Genomic DNA, 20,960 nt, shown 5'->3' with positions numbered 1-20,960 from the left:
ATGGATAAATAGAAACCTTGACATATAATACGGAAGAAAGAGAACCGGAGAGAGGAAAGGTGAAACTCAAGTCATATATTGTTTTAAAAATTACAAATTTCATCTATTATAAAATTTATCTGGAAGGTTAAGATAGTATTGACATGGAGAGATAGAAACATTGCGATATATTACGAAAGACAGAGAACCGGAGAGAGGAAGGGTGAAACTCAAATCATATATTGTTCAAAAATTACAAATTTAATCTATTTCAAAAGATCCTTCGAGCCGGATTCGAACCAGCGACCTATGGATATCAGCTTTCTCTCACTACAGTCCACCGCTCTACCAACTGAGCTATCGAAGGTCACACGACAAGGGATGCATTACGCCTGAGTTGACGTTCATAAATGGAGATGTTAAATACAAAAACCAAAAAACATGATCAGATATTCTGTCCTAATATCGAGAAGTTAATAAATGAGATATTGGTTCAGACTGGGAAGTGATACAAAAGCGAAGTCTCGTCCGTGATTTGAACACGGGACCTCTTGCACCGAAAGCGAGAATCATACACATAGACCAACGAGCCAATCGATAGCTTGAGGTTTACAACGACATTTTCAGCGTTCATTTTTGAAATACTTAAACTCTATGCAGATATTGGGGTATTTTGGACTGACAGGATAAGATAGCATTGAAATGGAGAAATAGAAATATTGCTATATATTACGTAAGACAGAGAACCGGAGAGTGGAAGGGTGAAACTCAAATCATATATTGTGTAAAAATTACAAATTTCATCTGTTTCAAAAGCTCCTTCGAGCCGGATTCGAACCAGCGACCTATGGATATCAGCTTTGCATCACTACAGTCCACCGCTCTACCAACTGAGCTATCGAAGGACACACGTCTATGGAAGCATTACTCCTGAGTTGGAGTTCATAAATTGAGATATAACATGAAAAAAAAAACATGATCGGACAATCTGTCAGATTGATGAGAAATTGTTATTATTAAGTAAAAATTTGATCTTGAATGGGCAGTTATACAATAGTGAGGAATCTTTCCGGATTTGAACAAAAGGCGATGTTCACAACGTCCTATTCAATATAATGAAAGTCTATGCAGACATAACAAATTTACTTAGCACTCCCTATTAAAAAAATTACTTCGAGCCGGATTCGAACAAGCGACCTATAGACCTCAGCATTCTACCCCTACAGTCCACCGGTCTATCAACTGAGCTATCAAAGGGCATATCTCCGGCATGACGCCTGATTTAAAATTCATGAATTGAAATGTTTAATACAAAAACCAAAACACATGATCAGACATTCTGTCTGAATTATGAGAAGTTATTAAATGAGTCATTGTTCCAGACTGGGTAGTGATACAAAAGCAAGAGCTCGTTCGGGATTTGAACCCGAGACCTCTCGCACCCAAAGCGATAATCATACCCCTAGACCAACGAGCCCATCATTGCCAAAGTTTACAACGACATTTTGAGCCTTTATTTTAAAATAATCAAACTCTATGCAAACATTGGGGTATTTTAGACTCAGAGGTTAAGATAGTATTGACATGGATAAATAGAAACCTTGACATATAATACGGAAGAAAGAGAACCGGAGAGAGGAAAGGTGAAACTCAAGTCATATATTGTTTTAAAAATTACAAATTTCATCTATTATAAAATTTATCTGGAAGGTTAAGATAGTATTGACATGGAGAAATAGAAACATTGCGATATATTACGAAAGACAGAGAACCGGAGAGAGGAAGGGTGAAACTCAAATCATATATTGTTCAAAAATTACAAATTTAATCTATTTCAAAAGATCCTTCGAGCCGGATTCGAACCAGCGACCTATGGATATCAGCTTTCTATCACTACAGTCCACCGCTCTACCAACCGAGCTATCGAAGGTCACACGACTAGGAATGCATTACTCCTGAGTTGGAGTTAATAAATTGAGATATAACATGAAAAAAAAAACATGATCGGACAATCTGTCAGATTGATGAGAAATTGTTATTATTAAGTAAAAATTTGATCTTGAATGGGCAGTTATACAATAGTGAGGAATCTTTCCGGATTTGAACAAAAGGCGATGTTCACAACGACCTATTCAATATAATGAAAGTCTATGCAGACATAACAAATTTACTTAGATCTCCCTATTAAAAAAATTCCTCCGAGCCGGATTCGAACCAGCGACCTATGGATATCAGCTTTGTATCACTACAGTCCACCGCTCTACCAACTGAGCTATCGAAGGACATCCGTCTATGGAAGCATTACTCCTGAGTTGGAGTTCATAAATTGAGATATAACATGAAAAAAAAAAGAATGATCGGACAATCTGTCAGATTGATGAGAAATTGTTATTACTAAGTAAAAATTTGATCTTGAATGGGCAGTTATACAATAGTGAGGAATCTTTCCGGATTTGAACAAAGGGCGATGTTCACAACGACCTATTCAATATAATGAAAGTCTATGCAGACATAACAAATTTACTTAGATCTCCCTATTAAAAAAATTCCTTCGAGCCGGATTCGAACCAGCGACCTATAGATCTCAGCATTCTACCCCTACAGTCCACCGGTCTATCAACTGAGCTATCGAAGGGCATATCTCCGGCATGACGCCTGATTTAAAATTCATGAATTGAAATGTTTAATACAAAAACCAAAACACATGATCAGACATTCTGTCTGAATTATGAGAAGTTATTAAATGAGTCATTGGTTCAGACTGGGTAGTGATACAAAAGCAAGGTCTCGTCTGGGATTTGAACCCGAGAACCCTCGCACCCAAAGGGAGAATCATACCCCTAGACCAACGAGCCCATCAATAGCCGAAGTTTACAACGACATTTTGAGCCTTGATTTTAAAATAATCAAACTCTATGCAAACATTGGGGTATTTTGGACTCAGAGGTTAAGATAGTATTGACATGGATAAATAGAAACCTTGACATATAATACGGAAGAAAGAGAACCGGAGAGAGGAAAGGTGAAACTCAAGTCATATATTGTTTTAAAAATTACAAATTTCATCTATTATAAAAATTATCTGGAATGTTAAGATAGTATTGACATGGAGAAATAGAAACATTGCGATATATTACGAAAGACAGAGAACCGGAGAGAGGAAGGGTGAAACTCAAATCATATATTGTTCAAAAATTACAAATTTAATCTATTTCAAAAGATCCTTCGAGCCGGATTCGAACCAGCGACCTATGGATATCAGCTTTCTATCACTACAGTCCACCGCTCTACCAACTGAGCTATCGAAGGTCACACGACTAGGAATGCATTACGCCTGAGTTGACGTTCATAAATGGAGATGTTTAATACAAAAACCAAAAACATGATCAGATATTCTGTCCTAATATCGAGAAGTTAATAAATGAGATATTGGTTCAGACTGGGAAGTGCTACAAAATCGAAGTCTCGTCCGTGATTTGAACACGGGACCTCTCGCACCGAAAGCGAGAATCATACACATAGACCAAAGAGAAAATCGATAGCTTGAGGTTTACAACGACATTTTCAGCGTTCATTTTTGAAATACTTAAACTCTATGCAGATATTGGGGTATTTTGGACTGACAGGATAAGATAGTATCGAAATGGAGAAATAGAAACATTGTGATATATTACGTAAGACAGAGAACCGGAGAGGGAAGGGTGAAACTCAAATCATATATTGTTTTAAATTACAAATTTCATCTGTTTCAAAAGCTCCTTCGAGCCGGATTCGAAACAGCGACCTATGGATATCAGCTTTGTATCACTACAGTCCACCGCTCTACCAACTGAGCTATCGAAGGACATCCGTCTATGGAAGCATTACTCCTGAGTTGGAGTTCATAAATTGAGATATAACATGAAAAAAAAAACATGATCGGACAATCTGTCAGATTGATGAGAAATTGTTATTATTAAGTAAAAATTTGATCTTGAATGGGCAGTTATACAATAGTGAGGAATCTTTCCGGATTTGAACAAAAGGCGATGTTCACAACGACCTATTCAATATAATGAAAGTCTATGCAGACATAACAAATTTACTTAGATCTCCCTATTAAAAAAATTCCTTCGAGCCGGATTCGAACCAGCGACCTATAGATCTCAGCATTCTACCCCTAAAGTCCACCGGTCTATCAACTGAGCTATCGAAGGGCATATCTCCGGCATGACGCCTGATTTAAAATTCATGAATTGAAATGTTTAATACAAAAACCAAAACACATGATCAGACATTCTGTCTGAATTATGAGAAGTTATTAAATGAGTCATTGGTTCAGACTGGGTAGTGATACAAAAGCAAGAGCTCGTCCGGGATTTGAACCCGAGACCTCTTGCACCCAAAGCGAGAATCATACCCCTAGACCAACGAGCCCACCAATAGCCAAAGTTTACAACGACATTTTGAGCCTTGATTTTAAAATAATCAAACTCTATGCAAACATTGGGGTATTTTGGACTCAGAGGTTAAGAGAGTATTGACATGGATAAATAGAAACCTTGACATATAATACGGAAGAAAGAGAACCGGAGAGAGGAAAGGTGAAACTCAAGTCATATATTGGTTTAAAAATTACAAAGTTCATCTATTACAAAATTTATCTGGAAGGTTAAGATAGTATTGACATGGAGAAATATTAACATTGCGATATATTACGAAAGACAGAGAACCGGAGAGAGGAAGGGTGAAACTCAAATTATATATTGTTCAAAAATTACAAATTTAATCTATTTCAAAAGATCCTTCGAGCCGGATTCGAACCAGCGACCTATGGATATCAGCTTTCTATCACCACAGTCCACCGCTCTACCAACTGAGATATCGAAGATCACACGACTAGGAATGCATTACGCCTGAGTTGACGTTCATAAATGGAGATGTTTAATACAAAAACCAAAAAACATGATCAGATATTCTGTCCTAATATCGAGAAATTAATAAATGAGATATTGGTTCAGACTGGGAAGTGATACAAAAGCGAAGACTCGTCCGTGATTTGAACACGGGACCTCTCGCACCGAAAGCGAGAATCATACACATAGACCAAAGAGAAAATCGATAGCTTGAGGTTTACAACGACATTTTCAGCGTTCATTTTTGAAATACTTAAACTCTATGCAGATATTGGGGTATTTTGGACTGACAGGATAAGATAGTATCGAAATGGAGAAATAGAAACATTGTGATATATTACGTAAGACAGAGAACCATTGTGATATATTACGTAAGACAGAGAACCGGAGAGGGAAGGGTGAAACTCAAATCATATATTGTTTTAAATTACAAATTTCATCTGTTTCAAAAACTCCTTCGAGCCGGATTCGAAACAGCGACCTATGGATATCAGCTTTGTATCACTACAGTCCACCGCTCTACCAACTGAGCTATCGAAGGACATCCGTCTATGGAAGCATTACTCCTGAGTTGGAGTTCATAAATTGAGATATAACATGAAAAAAAAAACATGATCGGACAATCTGTCAGATTGATGAGAAATTGTTATTATTAAGTAAAAATTTGATCTTGAATGGGCAGTTATACAATAGTGAGGAATCTTTCCGGATTTGAACAAAAGGCGATGTTCACAACGACCTATTCAATATAATGAAAGTCTATGCAGACATAACAAATTTACTTAGATCTCCCTATTAAAAAAATTACTTCGAGCCGGATTCGAACCAGCGACCTATAGATCTCAGCATTCTACCCCTACAGTCCACCGGTCTATCAACTGAGCTATCGAAGGGCATATCTCCGGCATGACGCCTGATTTAAAATTCATGAATTGAAATGTTTAATACAAAAACCAAAACACATGATCAGACATTCTGTCTGAATTATGAGAAGTTATTAAATGAGTCATTGGTTCAGACTGGGTAGTGATACAAAAGCAAGAGCTCGTCCGGGATTTGAACCCGAGACCTCTCGCACCCAAAGCGAGAATCATACCCCTAGACCAACGAGCCCACCAATAGCCAAAGTTTACAACGACATTTTGAGCCTTGATTTTAAAATAATCAAACTCTATGCAAACATTGGGGTATTTTGGACTCAGAGGTTAAGATAGTATTGACATGGATAAATAGAAACCTTGACATATAATACGGAAGAAAGAGAACCGGAGAGAGGAAAGGTGAAACTCAAGTCATATATTGGTTTAAAAATTACAAAGTTCATCTATTACAAAATTTATCTGGAAGGTTAAGATAGTATTGACATGGAGAAATATTAACATTGCGATATATTACGAAAGACAGAGAACCGGAGAGAGGAAGGGTGAAACTCAAATCATATATTGTTCAAAAATTACAAATTTAATTTATTTCAAAAGATCCTTCGAGCCGGATTCGAACCAGCGACCTATGGATATCAGCTTTCTATCACCACAGTCCACCGCTCTACCAACTGAGATATCGAAGGTCACACGACTAGGAATGCATTACGCCTGAGTTGACGTTCATAAATGGAGATGTTTAATACAAAAACCAAAAAACATGATCAGATATTCTGTCCTAATATCGAGAAATTAATAAATGAGATATTGGTTCAGACTGGGAAGTGATACAAAAGCGAAGACTCGTCCGTGATTTGAACACGGGACCTCTTGCACCGAAAGCGAGAATCATACACATAGACCAACGAGCCAATCGACAGCTTGAGGTTTACAACGACATTTTCAGCGTTCATTTTTGAAATACTTAAACTCTATGCAGATATTGGGGTATTTTGGACTGACAGGATAAGATAGCATTGAAATGGATAAATAGAAATATTGCGATATATTACGTAAGACAGAGAACCGGAGAGAGGAAGGGTGAAACTCAAATCATATATTGTGTAAAAATTACAAACTTCATCTGTTTCAAAAGCTCCTTCGAGCCGGATTCGAACCAGCGACCTATGGATATCAGCTTTGTATCACTACAGTCCACCGCTCTACCAACTGAGCTATCGAAGGACAAACGTCTATGGAAGCATTACTTCTGAGTTGGAGTTCATAAATTGAGATATAACATGAAAAAAAACACATGATCGGACAATCTGTCAGATTGATGAGAAATTGGTATTATTAAGTAAAAATTTGATCTTGAATGGTCAGTTATACAATAGTGAGGAATCTTTCCGGATTTGAACAAAAAGCGATGTTCACAACGACCTCTTCAATATAATGAAAGTCTATGCAGACATAACAAATTTACTTAGATCTCCCTATTAAAAAAATTCCTTCGAGCCGGATTCGAACCAGCGACCTATAGATCTCAGCATTCTACCCCCACAGTCCACCGGTCTATCAACTGAGCTATCGAAGGGCATATCTCCGGCATGACGCCTGATTTAAAATTCATGAATTGAAATGTTTAATACAAAAACCAAAACACATGATCAGACATTCTGTCTGAATTATGAGAAGTTATTAAATGAGTCATTGGTTCAGACTGGGTAGTGATACAAAAACAAGGCCTCGTCCGGGATTTGAACCCGAGACCTCTCGCACCCAAAGCGAGAATCATACCCCTAGACCAACGAGCCCATCAATAGCCAATGTTTACAACGACATTTTGAGCATTGATTTTAAAATAATCAACTTCTATGCAAACATTGGGGTATTTTGGACTCAGAGGTTAAGATAGTATTGATATGGATAAATAGAAACCTTGACATATAATACGGAAGAAAGAGAACCGGAGAGAGGAAAGGTGAAACTCAAGTCATATATTGTTTTAAAAAATACAAATTTCATCTATTATAAAATTTATCTGGAAGGTTAAGATAGTATTGACATGGAGAAATAGAAACATTGCGATATATTACGAAAGACAGAGAACCGGAGAGAGGAAGGGTGAAACTCAAATCATATATTGTTCAAAAATTACAAATTTAATCTATTTCAAAAGATCCTTCGAGCCGGATTCGAACCAGCGATCTATGGATATCAGCTTTCTATCACTACAGTCCACCGCTCTACCAACTGAGCTATCGAAGGTCACACGACTAGGAATGCATTACGCCTGAGTTGACGTTCATAAATGGAGATGTTTAATACAAAAACCAAAAAACATGATCAGATATTCTTCCCTAATATCGAGAAGTTAATAAATGAGATATTGGTTCAGACTGGGAAGTGATACAAAATCGAAGTCTCGTCCGTGATTTGAACACGGGACCTCTTGCACCGAAAGCGAGAATCATACACATAAACCAACGAGCCAATCGATAGCTTGAGGTTTACAACGACATTTTCAGCGTTCATTTTTGAAATACTTAAATTCTATGCAGATATTGGGGTATTTTGGACTGACAGGATAAGATAGCATTGAAATGGAGAAATAGAAATATTGCTATATATTACGTAAGACAGAGAACCGGAGAGGGGAATGGGGAAACTCAAATCATATATTGTGTAAAAATTACACATTTCATCTGTTTCAAAAGCTCCTTCGAGCCGGATTCGAACCAGCGACCTATGGATATCAGCTTTGTATCACTACAGTCCACCGCTCTACCAACTGAGCTATCGAAGGTCTATGGAAGCATTACTCCTGAGTTGGAGTTCATAAATTGAGATATAACATGAAAAAAAACACATGATCGGACAATCTTCAGATTGATGAGAAATTGATATTATTAAGTAAAAATTTGATCTTGAATGGGCAGTTATACAATAGTGAGGAATCTTTCCGGATTTGAACAAAAGGCGATGTTCACAACGTCCTATTCAATATAATGAAAGTCTATGCAGACATAACAAATTTACTTTGATCTCCCTATTAAAAAAATTCCTTCGAGCCGGATTCGAACAAGCGACCTATAGACCTCAGCATTCTACCCCTACAGTCCACCGGTCTATCAACTGAGCTATCGAAGGGCATATCTCCGGCATGACTCCTGATTTAAAATTCATGAATTGAAATGTTTAATACAAAAACCAAAACACATGATCAGACATTCTGTCTGAATTATGAGAAGTTATTAAATGAGTCATTGGTTCAGACTGGGTAGTGATACAAAAGAGAGGGCTCGTTCGGGATTTGAACCCGAGACCTCTCGCACCCAAAGCGAGAATCATACCCCTAGACCAACGAGCCCATCATTGCAAAAGTTTACAACGACATTTTGAGCCTTTATTTTAAAATAATCAAACTCTATGCAAACATTGGGGTATTTTGGACTCAGAGGTTAAGATAGTATTGACATGGATAAATAGAAACCTTGACATATAATACGGAAGAAAGAGAACCGGAGAGAGGAAAGGTGAAACTCAAGTCATATATTGTTTTAAAAATTACAAATTTCATCTATTATAAAATTTATCTGGAAGGTTAAGATAGTATTGACATGTAGAAATAGAAACATTGCGATATATCACGAAAGACAGAGAACCGGAGAGATGAAGGGTGAAACTCAAATCATATATTGTTCAAAAATTACAAATTTAATCTATTTCAAAAGATCCTTCGAGCCGGATTTGAACCAGCGACCTATGGATATCAGCTTTCTATCACTACAGTCCACCGCTCTACCAACTGAGCTATCGAAGGTCACACGACTAGGGATGCATTACGCCTGAGTTGACGTTCATAAATGGAGATGTTTAATACAAAAACCAAAAAACATGATCAGATATTCTGTCCTAATATCGAGAAGTTAATAAATGAGATATTGGTTCAGACTGGGAAGTGATACAAAAGCGAAGTCTCGTCCGTGATTTGAACACGGGACCTCTTGCACCGAAAGCGAGAATCAAACACATAGACCAACGAGCCAATCGATAGCTTGAGGTTTACAACGACATTTTCAGCGTTCATTTTTGAAATACTTAAACTCTATGCAGATATTGGGGTATTTTGGACTGACAGGATAAGATAGCATTGAAATGGAGAAATAGAAATATTGCGATATATTACGTAAGACAGAGAACCGGAGAGGGGAATGGGGAAACTCAAATCATATATTGTGTAAAAATTACACATTTCATCTGTTTCAAAAGCTCCTTCGAGCCGGATTCGAACCAGCGACCTATGGATATCAGCTTTGTGTTTAAAATAATCAAACTCTCTGCAAACATTGGGGTATTTTGGACTCAGAGGTTAAGATAGTATTGATATGGATAAATAGAAACCTTGACATATAATACGGAAGAAAGAGAACCGGAGAGAGGAAAGGTGAAACTCAAGTCATATATTGTTTTAAAAATTACAAATTTCATCTATTATAAAATTTATCTGGAAGGTTAAGATAGTATTGACATGGAGAGATAGAAACATTGCGATATATTACGAAAGACAGAGAACCGGAGAGAGGAAGGGTGAAACTCAAATCATATATTGTTCAAAAATTACAAATTTAATCTATTTCAAAAGATCCTTCGAGCCGGATTCGAACCAGCGACCTATGGATATCAGCTTTCTATCACTACAGTCCACCGCTCTACCAACAGAGCTATCGAAGGTCACACGACAAGGGATGCATTACGCCTGAGTTGACGTTCATAAATGGAGATGTTAAATACAAAAACCAAAAAACATGATCAGATATTCTGTCCTAATATCGAGAAGTTAATAAATGAGATATTGGTTCAGACTGGGAAGTGATACAAAAGCGAAGTCTCGTCCGTGATTTGAACACGGGACCTCTTGCACCGAAAGCGAGAATCATACACATAGACCAACGAGCCAATCGATAGCTTGAGGTTTACAACGACATTTTCAGCGTTCATTTTTGAAATACTTAAACTCTATGCAGATATTGGGGTATTTTGGACTGACAGGATAAGATAGCATTGAAATGGAGAAATAGAAATATTGCTATATATTACGTAAGACAGAGAACCGGAGAGTGGAAGGGTGAAACTCAAATCATATATTGTGTAAAAATTACAAATTTCATCTGTTTCAAAAGCTCCTTCGAGCCGGATTCGAACCAGCGACCTATGGATATCAGCTTTGCATCACTACAGTCCACCGCTCTACCAACTGAGCTATCGAAGGACACACGTCTATGGAAGCATTACTCCTGAGTTGGAGTTCATAAATTGAGATATAACATGAAAAAAAAAACATGATCGGACAATCTGTCAGATTGATGAGAAATTGTTATTATTAAGTAAAAATTTGATCTTGAATGGGCAGTTATACAATAGTGAGGAATCTTTCCGGATTTGAACAAAAGGCGATGTTCACAACGTCCTATTCAATATAATGAAAGTCTATGCAGACATAACAAATTTACTTAGCACTCCCTATTAAAAAAATTACTTCGAGCCGGATTCGAACAAGCGACCTATAGACCTCAGCATTCTACCCCTACAGTCCACCGGTCTATCAACTGAGCTATCAAAGGGCATATCTCCGGCATGACGCCTGATTTAAAATTCATGAATTGAAATGTTTAATACAAAAACCAAAACACATGATCAGACATTCTGTCTGAATTATGAGAAGTTATTAAATGAGTCATTGTTCCAGACTGGGTAGTGATACAAAAGCAAGAGCTCGTTCGGGATTTGAACCCGAGACCTCTCGCACCCAAAGCGATAATCATACCCCTAGACCAACGAGCCCATCATTGCCAAAGTTTACAACGACATTTTGAGCCTTTATTTTAAAATAATCAAACTCTATGCAAACATTGGGGTATTTTAGACTCAGAGGTTAAGATAGTATTGACATGGATAAATAGAAACCTTGACATATAATACGGAAGAAAGAGAACCGGAGAGAGGAAAGGTGAAACTCAAGTCATATATTGTTTTAAAAATTACAAATTTCATCTATTATAAAATTTATCTGGAAGGTTAAGATAGTATTGACATGTAGAAATAGAAACATTGCGATATATCACGAAAGACAGAGAACCGGAGAGATGAAGGGTGAAACTCAAATCATATATTGTTCAAAAATTACAAATTTAATCTATTTCAAAAGATCCTTCGAGCCGGATTTGAACCAGCGACCTATGGATATCAGCTTTCTATCACTACAGTCCACCGCTCTACCAACTGAGCTATCGAAGGTCACACGACTAGGGATGCATTACGCCTGAGTTGACGTTCATAAATGGAGATGTTTAATACAAAAACCAAAAAACATGATCAGATATTCTGTCCTAATATCGAGAAGTTAATAAATGAGATATTGGTTCAGACTGGGAAGTGATACAAAAGCGAAGTCTCGTCCGTGATTTGAACACGGGACCTCTTGCACCGAAAGCGAGAATCAAACACATAGACCAACGAGCCAATCGATAGCTTGAGGTTTACAACGACATTTTCAGCGTTCATTTTTGAAATACTTAAACTCTATGCAGATATTGGGGTATTTTGGACTGACAGGATAAGATAGCATTGAAATGGAGAAATAGAAATATTGCGATATATTACGTAAGACAGAGAACCGGAGAGGGGAATGGGGAAACTCAAATCATATATTGTGTAAAAATTACACATTTCATCTGTTTCAAAAGCTCCTTCGAGCCGGATTCGAACCAGCGACCTATGGATATCAGCTTTGTGTTTAAAATAATCAAACTCTCTGCAAACATTGGGGTATTTTGGACTCAGAGGTTAAGATAGTATTGATATGGATAAATAGAAACCTTGACATATAATACGGAAGAAAGAGAACCGGAGAGAGGAAAGGTGAAACTCAAGTCATATATTGTTTTAAAAATTACAAATTTCATCTATTATAAAATTTATCTGGAAGGTTAAGATAGTATTGACATGGAGAGATAGAAACATTGCGATATATTACGAAAGACAGAGAACCGGAGAGAGGAAGGGTGAAACTCAAATCATATATTGTTCAAAAATTACAAATTTAATCTATTTCAAAAGATCCTTCGAGCCGGATTCGAACCAGCGACCTATGGATATCAGCTTTCTATCACTACAGTCCACCGCTCTACCAACTGAGCTATCGAAGGTCACACGACAAGGGATGCATTACGCCTGAGTTGACGTTCATAAATGGAGATGTTAAATACAAAAACCAAAAAACATGATCAGATATTCTGTCCTAATATCGAGAAGTTAATAAATGAGATATTGGTTCAGACTGGGAAGTGATACAAAAGCGAAGTCTCGTCCGTGATTTGAACACGGGACCTCTTGCACCGAAAGCAAGAATCATACACATAGACCAACGAGCCAATCGATAGCTTGAGGTTTACAACGACATTTTCAGCGTTCATTTTTGAAATACTTAAACTCTATGCAGATATTGGGGTATTTTGGACTGACAGGATAAGATAGCATTGAAATGGAGAAATAGAAATATTGCTATATATTACGTAAGACAGAGAACCGGAGAGTGGAAGGGTGAAACTCAAATCATATATTGTGTAAAAATTACAAATTTCATCTGTTTCAAAAGCTCCTTCGAGCCGGATTCGAACCAGCGACCTATGGATATCAGCTTTGCATCACTACAGTCCACCGCTCTACCAACTGAGCTATCGAAGGACACACGTCTATGGAAGCATTACTCCTGAGTTGGAGTTCATAAATTGAGATATAACATGAAAAAAAAAACATGATCGGACAATCTGTCAGATTGATGAGAAATTGTTATTATTAAGTAAAAATTTGATCTTGAATGGGCAGTTATACAATAGTGAGGAATCTTTCCGGATTTGAACAAAAGGCGATGTTCACAACGTCCTATTCAATATAATGAAAGTCTATGCAGACATAACAAATTTACTTAGCACTCCCTATTAAAAAAATTACTTCGAGCCGGATTCGAACAAGCGACCTATAGACCTCAGCATTCTACCCCTACAGTCCACCGGTCTATCAACTGAGCTATCAAAGGGCATATCTCCGGCATGACGCCTGATTTAAAATTCATGAATTGAAATGTTTAATACAAAAACCAAAACACATGATCAGACATTCTGTCTGAATTATGAGAAGTTATTAAATGAGTCATTGTTCCAGACTGGGTAGTGATACAAAAGCAAGAGCTCGTTCGGGATTTGAACCCGAGACCTCTCGCACCCAAAGCGATAATCATACCCCTAGACCAACGAGCCCATCATTGCCAAAGTTTACAACGACATTTTGAGCCTTTATTTTAAAATAATCAAACTCTATGCAAACATTGGGGTATTTTAGACTCAGAGGTTAAGATAGTATTGACATGGATAAATAGAAACCTTGACATATAATACGGAAGAAAGAGAACCGGAGAGAGGAAAGGTGAAACTCAAGTCATATATTGTTTTAAAAATTACAAATTTCATCTATTATGAAATTTATCTGGAGGGTTAAGATAGTATTGACATGTAGAAATAGAAACATTGCGATATATTACTAAAGACAGAGAACCGGAGATAGGAAGGGTGAAACTCAAATCATATATTGTTCAAAAATTACAAATTTAATCTATTTCAAAAGATCCTTCGAGCCGGATTCGAACCAGCGACCTATGGATATCAGCTTTCTATCACTACAGTCCACCGCTCTACCAACTGAGCTATCGAAGGTCACACGACTAGGGATGCATTACGCCTGAGTTGACGTTCATAAATGGAGATGTTAAATACAAAAACCAAAAAACATGATCAGATATTCTGTCCTAATATCGAGAAGTTAATAAATGAGATATTGGTTCAGACTGGGAAGTGATACAAAAGCGAAGTCTCGTCCGTGATTTGAACACGGGACCTCTTGCACCGAAAGCGAGAATCATACACATAGACCACAAGCCAATCGATAGCTTGAGGTTTACAACGACATTTTCAGCGTTCATTTTTGAAATACTTAAACTCTATGCAGATATTGGGGTATTTTGGACTGACAGGATAAGATAGCATTGAAATGGATAAATAGAAATATTGCGATATATTACGTAAGACAGAGAACCGGAGAGGGGAATGGGGAAACTCAAATCATATATTGTGTAAAAATTACAAATTTCATCTGTTTCAAAAGCTCCTTCGAGCCGGATTCGAACCAGCGACCTATGGATATCAGCTTTGTATTTAAAATAATCAAACTCTCTGCAAACATTGGGGTATTTTGGACTGAGAGGTTAAGATAGTATTGACATGGATAAATAGAAACCTTGACATATAATACGGAAGAAAGAGAACCGGAGTGAGGAAAGGTGAAACTCAAGTAATATATTGTTTTAAAAATTACAAATTTCATCTATTATAAAATTTATCTGGAAGGTTAAGATAGTATTGACATGGAGAAATAGAAACATTGCGATATATTACGAAAGACAGAGAACCGGAGAGAGGAAGGGTGAAACTCAAATCATATATTGTTCGAAAATTACAAATTTAATCTATTTCAAAAGATCCTTCGAGCCGGATTCGAACCAGCGACCTATGGATATCAGCTTTCTATCACTACAGTCCACCGCTCTACCAACTGAGCTATCGAAGGTCACACGACTAGGGATGCATTACGCCTGAGTTGACGTTCATAAATGGAGATGTTTAATACAAAAACCAAAAAACATGATCAGATATTCTGTCCTAATATCGAGAAGTTAATAAATGAGATATTGGTTCAGACTGGGAAGTGATACAAAAGCGAAGACTCGTCCGTGATTTGAACACGGGACCTCTTGCACCGAAAGCGAGAATCATACACATAGACCAACGAGCCAATCGATAGCTTGAGGTTTACAACGACATTTTCAGCGTTCATTTTTGAAATACTTAAACTCTATGCAGATATTGGGGTATTTTGGACTGACAGGATAAGATAGCATTGAAATGGATAAATAGAAATATTGCGATATATTACGTAAGACAGAGAACCGGAGAGTGGAAGGGTGAAACTCAAATCATATATTGTGTAAAAATTACAAACTTCATCTGTTTCAAAAGCTCCTTCGAGCCGGATTCGAACCAGCGACCTATGGATATCAGCTTTGTATCACTACAGTCCACCGCTCTACCAACTGAGCTATCGAAGGACAAACGTCTATGGAAGCATTACTCTTGAGTTGGAGTTCATAATTTGAGATATAACATGAAAAAAACACATGATCGGACAATCTGTCAGATTGATGAGAAATTGTTATTATTAAGTAAAAATTAGAACTTGAATGGTCAGTTATACAATAGTGAGGAATCTTTCCGGATTTGAACAAAAGGCGATGTTCACAACGACCTATTCAATATAATGAAAGTCTATGCAGACATAACAAATTTACTTAGATCTCCCTATTAAAAAAATTCCTTCGAGCCGGATTCGAACCAGCGACCTATAGACCTCAGCATTCTACCCCTACAGTCCACCGGTCTATCAACTGAGCTATCGAAGGGCATATCTCCGGCATGACGCCTGATTTAAAATTCATGAATTGAAATGTTTAATACAAAAACCAAAACACATGATTAGACATTCTGTCTGAATTATGAGAAGTTATTAAATGAGTCATTGGTTCAGACTGGGTAGTGATACAAAAGCAAGGGCTCGTCCGGGATTTGAACCCGAGACCTCTCGCACCCAAAGCGAGAATCATACCCCTAGACCAACGAGCCCATCAATAGCCAAAGTTTACAACGACATTTTGAGCCTTGATTTTAAAATAATCAACTTCTATGCAAACATTGGGGTATTTTAGACTCAGAGGTTAAGATAGTATTGATATGGATAAATAGAAACCTTGACATATAATACGGAAGAAAGAGAACCGGAGAGAGGAAAGGTGAAACTCAAGTCATATATTGTTTTAAAAATTACAAATTTCATCTATTATAAAATTTATCTGGAAGGTTAAGATAGTATTGACATGGAGAAATAGAAACATTGCGATATATTACGAAAGACAGAGAACCGGAGAGAGGAAGGGTGAAACTCAAATCATATATTGTTCAAAAATTACAAATTTAATCTATTTCAAAAGATCCTTCGAGCCTGATTCGAACCAGCGACCTATGGATATCAGCTTTCTATCACTACAGTCCACCGCTCTACCAACTGAGCTATCGAAGGTCACGCGACTAGGAATGCATTACGCCTGAGTTGACGTTCATAAATGGAGATGTTTAATACAAAAACCAAAAAACATGATCAGATATTCTGTCCTAATATCAAGAAGTTAATAAATGAGATATTGGTTCAGACTGGGAAGTGATACAAAAGCGAAGTCTCGTCCGTGATTTGAACACGGGACCTCTTGCACCGAAAGCGAGAATCATACACATAGAACAACGAGCCAATCGATAGCTTGAGGTTTACAACGACATTTTCAGCGTTCATTTTTGAAATACTTAAACTCTATGCAGATATTGGGGTATTTTGGACTGACAGGATAAGATAGCATTGAAATGGAGAAATAGAAATATTGCTATATATTACGTAAGACAGAGAACCGGAGAGGGGAAGGGTGAAACTCAAATCATATATTGTGTAAAAATTACAAATTTCATCTGTTTCAAAAGCTCCTTCGAGCCGGATTCGAACCAGCGACCTATGGATATCAGCTTTGTATCACTACAGTCCACCGCTCTACCAACTGAGCTATCGAAGGACACACGTCTATGGAAGCATTACTCCTGAGTTGGAGTTCATAAATTGAGATATAACATGAAAAAAAACACATGATCGGACAATCTGTCAGATTGATGAGAAATTGTTATTATTAAGTAAAAATTTGATCTTGAATGGGCAGTTATACAATAGTGAGGAATCTTTCCGGATTTGAACAAAAGGCGATGTTCACAACGTCCTATTCAATATAATGAAAGTCTATGCAGACATAACAAATTTACTTAGATCTCCCTATTAAAAAAATTCCTTCGAGCCGGATTCGAAACAGCGACCTATAGATCTCAGCATTCTACCCCTACAGTCCACCGGTCTATCAACTGAGCTATCGAAGGGCATATCTCCGGCATGACGCCTGATTTTAAAATTCTTGAATTGGAATGTTTAATACAAAAACCAAAACACATGATCAGACATTCTGTCTGAATTATGAGAAGTTATTAAATGAGTCATTGGTTCAGACTGGGTAGTGATACAAAAGCAAGGGCTCGTCCGGGATTTGAACCCGAGACCTCTCGCACCCAAAGCGAGAATCATACCCCTAGACCAACGAGCCCATCAATAGCCAAAGTTTACAACGACATTTTGAGCCTTGATTTTAAAATAATCAACTTCTATGCAAACATTGGGGTATTTTAGACTCAGAGGTTAAGATAGTATTGATATGGATAAATAGAAACCTTGACATATAATACGGAAGAAAGAGAACCGGAGAGAGGAAAGGTGAAACTCAAGTCATATATTGTTTTAAAAATTACAAATTTCATCTATTATAAAATTTATCTGGAAGGTTAAGATAGTATTGACATGGAGAAATAGAAACATTGCGATATATTACGAAAGACAGAGAACCGGAGAGAGGAAGGGTGAAACTCAAATCATATATTGTTCAAAAATTACAAATTTAATCTATTTCAAAAGATCCTTCGAGCCTGATTCGAACCAGCGACCTATGGATATCAGCTTTCTATCACTACAGTCCACCGCTCTACCAACTGAGCTATCGAAGGTCACGCGACTAGGAATGCATTACGCCTGAGTTGACGTTCATAAATGGAGATGTTTAATACAAAAACCAAAAAACATGATCAGATATTCTGTCCTAATATCAAGAAGTTAATAAATGAGATATTGGTTCAGACTGGGAAGTGATACAAAAGCGAAGTCTCGTCCGTGATTTGAACACGGGACCTCTTGCACCGAAAGCGAGAATCATACACATAGAACAACGAGCCAATCGATAGCTTGAGGTTTACAACGACATTTTCAGCGTTCATTTTTGAAATACTTAAACTCTATGCAGATATTGGGGTATTTTGGACTGACAGGATAAGATAGCATTGAAATGGAGAAATAGAAATATTGCTATATATTACGTAAGACAGAGAACCGGAGAGGGGAAGGGTGAAACTCAAATCATATATTGTGTAAAAATTACAAATTTCATCTGTTTCAAAAGCTCCTTCGAGCCGGATTCGAACCAGCGACCTATGGATATCAGCTTTGTATCACTACAGTCCACCGCTCTACCAACTGAGCTATCGAAGGACACACGTCTATGGAAGCATTACTCCTGAGTTGGAGTTCATAAATTGAGATATAACATGAAAAAAAACACATGATCGGACAATCTGTCAGATTGATGAGAAATTGTTATTATTAAGTAAAAATTTGATCTTGAATGGGCAGTTATACAATAGTGAGGAATCTTTCCGGATTTGAACAAAAGGCGATGTTCACAACGTCCTATTCAATATAATGAAAGTCTATGCAGACATAACAAATTTACTTAGATCTCCCTATTAAAAAAATTCCTTCGAGCCGGATTCGAAACAGCGACCTATAGATCTCAGCATTCTACCCCTACAGTCCACCGGTCTATCAACTGAGCTATCGAAGGGCATATCTCCGGCATGACGCCTGATTTTAAAATTCTTGAATTGGAATGTTTAATACAAAAACCAAAACACATGATCAGACATTCTGTCTGAATTATGAGAAGTTATTAAATGAGTCATTGGTTCAGACTGGGTAGTGATACAAAAGCAAGGGCTCGTCCGGGATTTGAACCCGAGACCTCTCGCACCCAAAGCGAGAATCATACCCCTAGACCAACGAGCCCATCATTGCCAAAGTTTACAACGACATTTTGAGCCTTTATTTTAAAATAATCAAACTCTATGCAAACATTGGGGTATTTTGGACTCAGAGGTTAAGATAGTATTGACATGGATAAATAGAAACCTTGACATATAATACGGAAGAAAGAGAACCGGAGAGAGGAAAGGTGAAACTCAAGTCATATATTGTTTTAAAAATTACAAATTTCATCTATTATAAAATTTATCTGGAATGTTAAGATAGTATTGACATGTAGAAATAGAAACATTGCGATATATTACGAAAGACAGAGAACCGGAGAGAGGAAGGGTGAAACTCAAATCATATATTGTTCAAAAATTACAAATTTAATCTATTTCAAAAGATCCTTCGAGCCGGATTCGAACCAGCGACCTATGGATATCAGCTTTCTATCGCTACAGTCCACCGCTCTACCAACTGAGCTATCGAAGGTCACACGACTAGGAATGCATTACGCCTGAGTTGACGTTCATAAATGGAGATGTTTAATACAAAAACCAAAAAACATGATCAGATATTCTGTCCTAATATCGAGAAGTTAATAAATGAGATATTGGTTCAGACTGGGAAGTGATACGAAAGCGAAGTCTCGTCCGTGATTTGAACACGGGACCTCTTGCACCGAAAGCGAGAATCATACACATAGACCAACGAGCCAATCGATAGCTTGAGGTTTACAACGACATTTTCAGCGTTCATTTTTGAAATACTTAAACTCCATGCAGATATTGGGTTATTTTGGACTGACAGGATAAGATAGCATTGAAATGGAGAAATAGAAATATTGCGATATATTACGTAAGACAGAGAACCGGAGAGGGGAATGGGGAAACTCAAATCATATATTGTGTAAAAATTACAAATTTCATCTGTTTCAAAAGCTCCTTCGAGCCGGATTCGAACCAGCGACCTATGGATATCAGCTTTGTATCACTACAGTCCACCGCTCTACCAACTGAGCTATTGAAGGACACATGCCTATGGAAGCATTACTCCTGAGTTGGAGTTCATAAATTGAGATATAACATGAAAAAAACACATGATCGGACAATCTGTCAGATTGATGAGAAATTGTTATTATTAAGTAAAAATTTGATCTTGAATGGGCAATTACACAATAGTGAGGAATCTTTCCGGATTTGAACAAAAGGCGATGTTCACAACGACCTATTCAATATAATGAAAGTCTATGCAGACATAACAAATTTACTTAGATCTCCCTATTAAAAAAATTCCTTCGAGCCGGATTCGAACCCGCGACCTATAGATCTCAGCATTCTAC

The 20,960-nt window shown here is 37.3% G+C and overlaps 37 non-coding genes across 37 annotated transcripts; all 37 read right to left on the bottom strand.

Moving 5' to 3' along the window:
- Positions 1–258: 258 nt before the first annotated feature.
- On the bottom strand, positions 259–346 carry Trnay-gua (transfer RNA tyrosine (anticodon GUA)). Its single transcript is given in 2 exon segments — positions 259–294; positions 310–346. It is a non-coding gene; the product is annotated as a tRNA-Tyr (tRNA).
- Positions 347–796: 450 nt separating this feature from the next.
- Trnay-gua (transfer RNA tyrosine (anticodon GUA)) lies at positions 797–884 on the bottom strand. The gene is given in 2 exon segments: positions 797–832; positions 848–884. It is a non-coding gene; the product is annotated as a tRNA-Tyr (tRNA).
- Positions 885–1,384: 500 nt separating this feature from the next.
- On the bottom strand, positions 1,385–1,456 carry Trnap-ugg (transfer RNA proline (anticodon UGG)). Its single transcript has one exon. It is a non-coding gene; the product is annotated as a tRNA-Pro (tRNA).
- A 365-nt stretch (positions 1,457–1,821) lies between these two features.
- Positions 1,822–1,909, bottom strand: Trnay-gua (transfer RNA tyrosine (anticodon GUA)). The gene is given in 2 exon segments: positions 1,822–1,857; positions 1,873–1,909. It is a non-coding gene; the product is annotated as a tRNA-Tyr (tRNA).
- A 264-nt stretch (positions 1,910–2,173) lies between these two features.
- On the bottom strand, positions 2,174–2,261 carry Trnay-gua (transfer RNA tyrosine (anticodon GUA)). Its single transcript is given in 2 exon segments — positions 2,174–2,209; positions 2,225–2,261. It is a non-coding gene; the product is annotated as a tRNA-Tyr (tRNA).
- Positions 2,262–3,200: 939 nt separating this feature from the next.
- Positions 3,201–3,288, bottom strand: Trnay-gua (transfer RNA tyrosine (anticodon GUA)). The gene is given in 2 exon segments: positions 3,201–3,236; positions 3,252–3,288. It is a non-coding gene; the product is annotated as a tRNA-Tyr (tRNA).
- A 447-nt stretch (positions 3,289–3,735) lies between these two features.
- Positions 3,736–3,823, bottom strand: Trnay-gua (transfer RNA tyrosine (anticodon GUA)). Its single transcript is given in 2 exon segments — positions 3,736–3,771; positions 3,787–3,823. It is a non-coding gene; the product is annotated as a tRNA-Tyr (tRNA).
- Positions 3,824–4,761: 938 nt separating this feature from the next.
- Positions 4,762–4,849, bottom strand: Trnah-gug (transfer RNA histidin (anticodon GUG)). The gene is given in 2 exon segments: positions 4,762–4,797; positions 4,813–4,849. It is a non-coding gene; the product is annotated as a tRNA-His (tRNA).
- Positions 4,850–5,327: 478 nt separating this feature from the next.
- On the bottom strand, positions 5,328–5,415 carry Trnay-gua (transfer RNA tyrosine (anticodon GUA)). The gene is given in 2 exon segments: positions 5,328–5,363; positions 5,379–5,415. It is a non-coding gene; the product is annotated as a tRNA-Tyr (tRNA).
- Positions 5,416–5,915: 500 nt separating this feature from the next.
- Trnap-ugg (transfer RNA proline (anticodon UGG)) lies at positions 5,916–5,987 on the bottom strand. Its single transcript has one exon. It is a non-coding gene; the product is annotated as a tRNA-Pro (tRNA).
- Positions 5,988–6,353: 366 nt separating this feature from the next.
- On the bottom strand, positions 6,354–6,441 carry Trnah-gug (transfer RNA histidin (anticodon GUG)). The gene is given in 2 exon segments: positions 6,354–6,389; positions 6,405–6,441. It is a non-coding gene; the product is annotated as a tRNA-His (tRNA).
- A 450-nt stretch (positions 6,442–6,891) lies between these two features.
- On the bottom strand, positions 6,892–6,979 carry Trnay-gua (transfer RNA tyrosine (anticodon GUA)). The gene is given in 2 exon segments: positions 6,892–6,927; positions 6,943–6,979. It is a non-coding gene; the product is annotated as a tRNA-Tyr (tRNA).
- Positions 6,980–7,243: 264 nt separating this feature from the next.
- Positions 7,244–7,331, bottom strand: Trnah-gug (transfer RNA histidin (anticodon GUG)). Its single transcript is given in 2 exon segments — positions 7,244–7,279; positions 7,295–7,331. It is a non-coding gene; the product is annotated as a tRNA-His (tRNA).
- A 147-nt stretch (positions 7,332–7,478) lies between these two features.
- On the bottom strand, positions 7,479–7,551 carry Trnap-ugg (transfer RNA proline (anticodon UGG)). The gene has a single exon. It is a non-coding gene; the product is annotated as a tRNA-Pro (tRNA).
- A 366-nt stretch (positions 7,552–7,917) lies between these two features.
- On the bottom strand, positions 7,918–8,005 carry Trnay-gua (transfer RNA tyrosine (anticodon GUA)). Its single transcript is given in 2 exon segments — positions 7,918–7,953; positions 7,969–8,005. It is a non-coding gene; the product is annotated as a tRNA-Tyr (tRNA).
- Positions 8,006–8,455: 450 nt separating this feature from the next.
- Positions 8,456–8,543, bottom strand: Trnay-gua (transfer RNA tyrosine (anticodon GUA)). The gene is given in 2 exon segments: positions 8,456–8,491; positions 8,507–8,543. It is a non-coding gene; the product is annotated as a tRNA-Tyr (tRNA).
- Positions 8,544–9,035: 492 nt separating this feature from the next.
- On the bottom strand, positions 9,036–9,107 carry Trnap-ugg (transfer RNA proline (anticodon UGG)). The gene has a single exon. It is a non-coding gene; the product is annotated as a tRNA-Pro (tRNA).
- A 365-nt stretch (positions 9,108–9,472) lies between these two features.
- Positions 9,473–9,560, bottom strand: Trnay-gua (transfer RNA tyrosine (anticodon GUA)). The gene is given in 2 exon segments: positions 9,473–9,508; positions 9,524–9,560. It is a non-coding gene; the product is annotated as a tRNA-Tyr (tRNA).
- Positions 9,561–10,383: 823 nt separating this feature from the next.
- On the bottom strand, positions 10,384–10,471 carry Trnay-gua (transfer RNA tyrosine (anticodon GUA)). The gene is given in 2 exon segments: positions 10,384–10,419; positions 10,435–10,471. It is a non-coding gene; the product is annotated as a tRNA-Tyr (tRNA).
- A 450-nt stretch (positions 10,472–10,921) lies between these two features.
- On the bottom strand, positions 10,922–11,009 carry Trnay-gua (transfer RNA tyrosine (anticodon GUA)). The gene is given in 2 exon segments: positions 10,922–10,957; positions 10,973–11,009. It is a non-coding gene; the product is annotated as a tRNA-Tyr (tRNA).
- Positions 11,010–11,509: 500 nt separating this feature from the next.
- On the bottom strand, positions 11,510–11,581 carry Trnap-ugg (transfer RNA proline (anticodon UGG)). Its single transcript has one exon. It is a non-coding gene; the product is annotated as a tRNA-Pro (tRNA).
- A 365-nt stretch (positions 11,582–11,946) lies between these two features.
- Trnay-gua (transfer RNA tyrosine (anticodon GUA)) lies at positions 11,947–12,034 on the bottom strand. The gene is given in 2 exon segments: positions 11,947–11,982; positions 11,998–12,034. It is a non-coding gene; the product is annotated as a tRNA-Tyr (tRNA).
- An 823-nt stretch (positions 12,035–12,857) lies between these two features.
- Trnay-gua (transfer RNA tyrosine (anticodon GUA)) lies at positions 12,858–12,945 on the bottom strand. The gene is given in 2 exon segments: positions 12,858–12,893; positions 12,909–12,945. It is a non-coding gene; the product is annotated as a tRNA-Tyr (tRNA).
- Positions 12,946–13,395: 450 nt separating this feature from the next.
- Trnay-gua (transfer RNA tyrosine (anticodon GUA)) lies at positions 13,396–13,483 on the bottom strand. The gene is given in 2 exon segments: positions 13,396–13,431; positions 13,447–13,483. It is a non-coding gene; the product is annotated as a tRNA-Tyr (tRNA).
- A 500-nt stretch (positions 13,484–13,983) lies between these two features.
- Trnap-ugg (transfer RNA proline (anticodon UGG)) lies at positions 13,984–14,055 on the bottom strand. The gene has a single exon. It is a non-coding gene; the product is annotated as a tRNA-Pro (tRNA).
- Positions 14,056–14,420: 365 nt separating this feature from the next.
- On the bottom strand, positions 14,421–14,508 carry Trnay-gua (transfer RNA tyrosine (anticodon GUA)). The gene is given in 2 exon segments: positions 14,421–14,456; positions 14,472–14,508. It is a non-coding gene; the product is annotated as a tRNA-Tyr (tRNA).
- Positions 14,509–15,330: 822 nt separating this feature from the next.
- On the bottom strand, positions 15,331–15,418 carry Trnay-gua (transfer RNA tyrosine (anticodon GUA)). The gene is given in 2 exon segments: positions 15,331–15,366; positions 15,382–15,418. It is a non-coding gene; the product is annotated as a tRNA-Tyr (tRNA).
- Positions 15,419–15,868: 450 nt separating this feature from the next.
- On the bottom strand, positions 15,869–15,956 carry Trnay-gua (transfer RNA tyrosine (anticodon GUA)). Its single transcript is given in 2 exon segments — positions 15,869–15,904; positions 15,920–15,956. It is a non-coding gene; the product is annotated as a tRNA-Tyr (tRNA).
- A 499-nt stretch (positions 15,957–16,455) lies between these two features.
- Positions 16,456–16,527, bottom strand: Trnap-ugg (transfer RNA proline (anticodon UGG)). The gene has a single exon. It is a non-coding gene; the product is annotated as a tRNA-Pro (tRNA).
- Positions 16,528–16,893: 366 nt separating this feature from the next.
- Trnay-gua (transfer RNA tyrosine (anticodon GUA)) lies at positions 16,894–16,981 on the bottom strand. Its single transcript is given in 2 exon segments — positions 16,894–16,929; positions 16,945–16,981. It is a non-coding gene; the product is annotated as a tRNA-Tyr (tRNA).
- Positions 16,982–17,431: 450 nt separating this feature from the next.
- Positions 17,432–17,519, bottom strand: Trnay-gua (transfer RNA tyrosine (anticodon GUA)). Its single transcript is given in 2 exon segments — positions 17,432–17,467; positions 17,483–17,519. It is a non-coding gene; the product is annotated as a tRNA-Tyr (tRNA).
- A 501-nt stretch (positions 17,520–18,020) lies between these two features.
- Trnap-ugg (transfer RNA proline (anticodon UGG)) lies at positions 18,021–18,092 on the bottom strand. Its single transcript has one exon. It is a non-coding gene; the product is annotated as a tRNA-Pro (tRNA).
- Positions 18,093–18,458: 366 nt separating this feature from the next.
- On the bottom strand, positions 18,459–18,546 carry Trnay-gua (transfer RNA tyrosine (anticodon GUA)). The gene is given in 2 exon segments: positions 18,459–18,494; positions 18,510–18,546. It is a non-coding gene; the product is annotated as a tRNA-Tyr (tRNA).
- Positions 18,547–18,996: 450 nt separating this feature from the next.
- On the bottom strand, positions 18,997–19,084 carry Trnay-gua (transfer RNA tyrosine (anticodon GUA)). Its single transcript is given in 2 exon segments — positions 18,997–19,032; positions 19,048–19,084. It is a non-coding gene; the product is annotated as a tRNA-Tyr (tRNA).
- Positions 19,085–19,585: 501 nt separating this feature from the next.
- On the bottom strand, positions 19,586–19,657 carry Trnap-ugg (transfer RNA proline (anticodon UGG)). The gene has a single exon. It is a non-coding gene; the product is annotated as a tRNA-Pro (tRNA).
- A 365-nt stretch (positions 19,658–20,022) lies between these two features.
- Positions 20,023–20,110, bottom strand: Trnay-gua (transfer RNA tyrosine (anticodon GUA)). The gene is given in 2 exon segments: positions 20,023–20,058; positions 20,074–20,110. It is a non-coding gene; the product is annotated as a tRNA-Tyr (tRNA).
- A 450-nt stretch (positions 20,111–20,560) lies between these two features.
- Trnay-gua (transfer RNA tyrosine (anticodon GUA)) lies at positions 20,561–20,648 on the bottom strand. Its single transcript is given in 2 exon segments — positions 20,561–20,596; positions 20,612–20,648. It is a non-coding gene; the product is annotated as a tRNA-Tyr (tRNA).
- Between the last annotated feature and the right edge of the window lie 312 nt (positions 20,649–20,960).

This window comes from Styela clava, chromosome 12 (assembly GCF_964204865.1).
Source record: "Styela clava chromosome 12, kaStyClav1.hap1.2, whole genome shotgun sequence".
NCBI lineage: Eukaryota > Metazoa > Chordata > Ascidiacea > Stolidobranchia > Styelidae > Styela > Styela clava.
Note: the sequence above shows the minus strand (reverse complement) of the source record. Positions and strands in the feature narration are given on the sequence as shown.